The sequence below is a fragment of the Microcebus murinus genome, chromosome 13, assembly GCF_040939455.1.
Source record: "Microcebus murinus isolate Inina chromosome 13, M.murinus_Inina_mat1.0, whole genome shotgun sequence".
In the NCBI taxonomy this organism is placed as follows: Eukaryota; Metazoa; Chordata; class Mammalia; order Primates; family Cheirogaleidae; genus Microcebus; species Microcebus murinus.
The window spans coordinates 32,083,157-32,089,156 of record NC_134116.1 but is presented as its reverse complement, the minus strand read 5'-3'; positions in this window follow the sequence as shown (position 1 = coordinate 32,089,156).

The window sequence follows — 6,000 nt, the reverse complement described above, 5'->3', positions numbered from 1 at the left end:
CCAATGTGAAAATATATTGAATGAAGAAAGTCTGAAATGGCCAGGTTTCTGCTGTCATCATTGATAAATATTTCCTAATTAGATAATCCTATGAAGATTAAGTCTTCAGGTATATATATGTTCATAGTATTTCCCAAAGACAATCATCATTATTTTTGAAACATTTTCATCTCTCAATGTTTCTGATATTCCATAACCATTATTTCTTTTACTTTCATAACACTTAATTCTCAAATACCTGCATGAGCACCTGTACTTCCCATTATATAGTATCCTGGAAGTTGCCTGTGAGTTATTATTCTTATTTTTTTTGTTTGTTTCTCTTCCATCATGATATGTAGCTGTAGTTTTTCTCATATACTTTCAAAATATATAATGCCATTTCTATACAGATATCTCACAGATGAAAGGACTCTCTCAAGTGTCTCAATCTGGATACATCATCATGTATCTCAAACACATTATATCACAAATTGACTAAAGTTATTAATATTTATTAGGAAATAAAAGCTATTGGTTATGTATTTCCAAATTTATTAAAAATATGATATTAGGACCTCATATCACAATTAGAACTTTCCATCATTTGGTAAATTAAAATGCACCTAAAGAATTATCTCTATACCTCTCTGTACATTTCTATTGCAATTTATATTGCCTTGGTTCAGTTTTTTTTCTCATCTCCTAGGTGGACTCCTACAATAGCATTATAAATAGCTTGCTATTTTGTTTCTACTATTTTCCTGAGTTGATTCCTCCAAAGTACAGAATGACTATGAACTAAGGGATAATGAAATTATCTATCTGAAAATTCCATAATGTATCATGTAAGGCTCCCCTGATCACTCCCCTGTTAGCTGCAACTCTCTTTGATTACTTATATGTTGAGCTCTTTGCAGTTCCACAAAGATGACAGGCTTCTGTGTTATTCAGTGACTTTGTTTATAATATTTTCTCTCTCGCTAGCTCCAAAAATGCTTTCCTCCTTTACTTAATAAAAGCCAAACCCATCTTCAGTTTGTTTCATTTCCTCTATGAAATGTCATCCATCCCAGGCAGCTTTCATTATCTGTTCTGGTGAGCCAGCCTCAATTTCTCATGTGTCTTACCATTTTTACTAGGTAGTTCTACCAACACCACTATGCACCACTATATATCTGTCTGTCTGTTAATAGTCATCTACCACTTGAAAACAAGATTATGTTTTGTAAGAACTTGTCCCATTATCCTTGACAACTTAAAATACAATTTTCCATGTTTTATTATATCTTAACACATCAATTAATTAAATTGATCTATTATATTTCCTCTTCATTATCTCTCTTCTTACAAAGAAATTCACATCAAACCAGAGATCTTTGTTTATTTTGTCCACTGATGTGTTCCAAGTACTGAGGACAGTCACTGACACATAATATGCAGTCAAATTACTTTTTATTAAATGGGCTAATACCAGGAAAAAAATGAGGTTTTTGTTTTGTCTCCAAATTATGTTTATGTTAATTGATGGAGCAAACAAATTTTAAGGAATGATAAAAATTCATCTTCAAATTCATATATCTTCTTTTAGTAAAATGTATATTGACATTATGGACTGAATATATATGTCTCCTCTGAATGTATATGTTGAAGCCCCAATTCCAATGTGGTAGTATTTGGAGATAAAAATTTTGGGATATAATTAGGATTAGTTGAGGCCATTAGTGTGGGGTATTCATGTTGGGATTAGTACCCTTATAAGTAGATGTCAGAGAGTTTACTCTCTTTCTACCTCTCTCTCTCTCTCCCCCATACACTAAGGCCATGTGAGGACATACTGAGAAGGTGGCCCTCTGCAAGCCAAGAAGAGAGCCTTTGCCAAGAACTAGATTGGCTAGCAACTGGATATTGAACTTCCCAGCCTCCAGAACATTGAAAAGGTAAAGTCTGTTGTTTAAGCAACCCAGTATATAGTATTTTGCTATGGCAGCCTTAGCTAAGACAATTGATGTGCCATAGACCTCTGCAAACCTACATGTATGAAACTGAGTATGTGGTTTTTGGCCAGCATCTTTTGTATTCTTTAGCTTGGTGTATGATACCATCTATCCAGTTATACAGATTAGAAAATAAATATTATAACTGACTGTTCCTTCACTTTGCTAATATTCCATCAAGTTCTACCTTCTAATTACCAGTTGGCCAAAGATACTTGATTTTCATTGGACTAGTAATAATCTTTTTTGGTAAGATCGACCTATAGTGATTATATCTCTCATGGCAGTTCATTTTTCATGTGATTTTATAATTTTTACTGTGAGCACATCTAGCTAAAGCTCTTTCCAAGGAAGATTTTCAGGCACTTGGTTATGAAAAATGCTTAAGGGTTATTTCCCTGCGGCCTCATCTAGTAACAATATACATACCAGCTAACTATTTATATGACATTCTTAAAAAAGGTGTTGGGTGTGTGTGGTGTGTGTAGTTAGATAGCATGATTATTTTTTATCTTGTGCTCACTCAGAAATGAGTGATATACAGTTTTATGCTTAGCTCCAGATTCCAGTCATTCAGGGGCAATAAAGAATCATCACCTATTCCTGTTTAGGATTATAACGCTGGATCCTAAGTTCTACATTCAGGTCCTGTATACTGATGGATCATTCACATTTAGCTTATCTTGGAAATTTGGCTTTAATATTTGAAATGTGAAATTTTTCCTGTCTGTTTTCAACTTAGATAAATATATGTCTTATATTTTATTTGGTATTTTTTGGATGTGAAATAAGAAAAAAAATTTTCTGTGTTAGCTCAGGCTACCAGACTAAACAAAGTCTAGAGTTATTTTTTTTTTCATGTCTGAATTTTGGCAATTATTTTTTAAGTAACTTCTATTTACAACTCCTACTTACATGATCAATGGCCAGATTGGTATAATTGTATCTGTAATTTTACTATCACTTTGGTTCTAATACAAGGAATGGATAAAATGGGAGCTGGAGATTCAGTACATGTGGAAATATAAATAGGAAGATGATAGCACTACTGATAAGAGAAATATAAAAAGGTAAAACATAGAAGTATATTACAGATTAAGAAAAATAAGCATATTTAATAAGCATTTATGTGTTTAAATCTACTAATTTGATTAATTATAGAGAAGAAGAAGGTGAAGAAGTCAGAATGGTCAAAATGACATCTTTATAAATGCTGTGTACAATAAGATAAGACCTAGACGGAGGGATGCTAAATTAATTAAGATTTTAGAGAAATATTTTATTTATTTATTTTATCTTACAAAACAACTGTTTTATAAAATATTCACATTCATATTTGGAATATTCATATAATGATATTACCTAAACATTTGGAAATAACAAGGGAGAGCTTGACTAAGAAATGTGTACTGAAGTTTGTAGTCAGGTCCATCATACACATAGACTACATTTAGGAAACTGCGGATAAGAATTACAAAAAGAAAGACGTGCAGTGAGAACTAAAGATGGCCAATCTTTGAGAAAAATGAGAAACCTCATAATTTAGGGACTTAGAGGAAGACATTGTACATGAAAGGGGACTGCTAAATAATTATATGACAGTCAGAGAAAAATAATATAAATTTATATAATTAGTGTTCATTTTTATTAAGAAATTAATTTGTTAATGATAAGCATTTTATGGGTTTTATCTCATTATTGTGTTTTAATCTCATTAATTTGAGACATAATTTTAAGCCATGGCACCTATTATATAATTAATCCCCCTTTTAATAATAATGACAAGGTAGTTTAGAGAGATTAAGAACAGACCCCAGGGCATTGTGTTCAAAAATGCCAGACATAGGGAGTAAGGCAAGATGGCGGACGAATAACACCGCCAGACAGAGGGTCTCTGCAGAAAAGACCGATTCTAGCAGAAACTAGAGGAAAGAAGCAAGAAGACGAGCATACAGCGGACAAGGGCCGGAAGGAGGGGTACCTGAGACCCCGGGAGACTCCACGGGAGGAGGCTGCGGAGGAGAACTGGAGGCTGAGACCACCGGAGCAGCCCGGAGACCAGCGGCAAGGGTAGGTGGATTTGCTGTTTCCCCTCCCCTGCATTCGGGACTGCTGGTGGGCTCCCCAGCGGGTGGAGAGACCTGCGGACATCAGCCCAGAGACTGCCGCCGCCTGCCAACGGTGAGCCTGTAGCAGACGTGGCACCAGGTTCCCAACTTCCTCCGGGCACCTCCGTGTGCACGGAGAGCCGTGCGGCAGACGCCATATTGCCTCCTCCTCCCCTCCGCCGACCCTACCCACAGCTGCCCAGAGAGACAATACAGCCACCAGCCGGAGGCACCTCCAGGGAACGGGACCTTCCCGTTTGGGACCCCGCCCGCCCTCCCAGGTGCTGCTGGCACCGTGTTCCCAGGAAAACGGTGCCGACTCAGAGGCTGAGAGACATAGACCCAGCTTGGGCTCCCTGTGGGTGAATTAGGACCGGAAACCCTCTCCCTGGTGGGAATACAGTTTGAACTCTGGGACCCAGAGGTCGGACCTGCAGACCAGATCCCCTGCACCGAGGGCTAGCATTGCCCGGGGCACAGAAGGATTATACGTGAACAGCCTACTGAGGTCTGTGTGCCTCCAGGGGCGGATCGGCGTCCTAGAGGTCTGTGTGCCTCCAGGGGCGGATCGGGAGGAACGGCGTCCCAGGAGGAGGCTGTGTGCCCAACCCAGGTGGCGTTCCTGTGCAGGGAACCTCCCCGCCGGCATCACAGTCCGGGGAGGCCTGGTGGCTTGTGGTCTGGCCTGCTGGCAGAGGCTCAGGAGTAGCTGCGGAGTTGGGGAGGGTGGAAAGAAGCGAGGCCTGCTGCAGACTGTGGGTCTCAGACAGCCCCACCCCCACACCCAGACTTTCTGGCTGAGCGGGACCATTCCAGCCCCGCCCTGACAGCAGAGAACAGAACTTTGACCCCTGCTAACGGCCTGAGGGCAGGCTTACCCAACCCAGCTCCGCCCAGAACGAGAGCTGATAACAGGACTCAAAATCAACACCATAGCCTGTTCCTCCAAGCAAACGCCACCTACTGACAGGGACAGCATCTTGCACAGCCTTTCCAAGGCACCCACTGACTCAATATACAGGGAGTGGTCCAATTTCACCCACAGGCACCACCTAACGCCTCAGAAACTAAACAAGGTGTGTGAATACCCAAACAATAACCTAAGGAAAGAAACAACAACTGATCGACATGGGAAGAAATCAGCGTAAGAACTCAGGAAATATGAAGAACCAAACGGAAAACACACCCCCAAGGAGGAGCACCAGCCCCCTAGAAACGGACACCGACCAAAATCAGGCAACCAATATGACAGAAAAGGAATTTCGTATGTGGATCATAAGAACACTCACCCAGCTGCAACAACAACTCAATAACCAACACCAAGAAAACACAAAAAACCTCCATGAAATGGAACAAAGGTTCAACAAAGAGATTGACACAGTGAAGAAAACTTTAACCGAAGTCCTGGAGATGAAGAATCAACTCAGAGAACTACAAAATACTGTGGAAAGTCTCAAGAACAGGGTAGATCAAGCAGAAGAAAGAATCTCAGAGCTTGAAGATAACACCTTCCAATTAAATAAATCAGTCACAGAAATACAGCAGAGAAACAAGAGAAAAGACCAAAGTCTACAAGAGCTGTGGGATTATGTGAAAAAACCTAACGTGAGGGTCATAGGTTTAGCCGAAGGGGAGGAAGACAACACTCAAGGGCTGGACAAGCTTTTTGAAGATATAATAGAGGAAAATTTCCCAGGTCTTGCTCAAAATCTCGATATACAAGTTCAAGAAGCCCAGAGGACCCCTGGGAGATTCAATGCAAACAGGAAGACGTCACGTCATGCAGTCATCAGACTGACCAAAGTATCAACTAAAGAGGCCCTTCTAAGAGCTGTAAGACAAAAGAAGCAAGTGACATACAAGGGAAAGCCAATTCGAATAACATCAGACTTCTCTAATGAGACTTTACAAGCAAG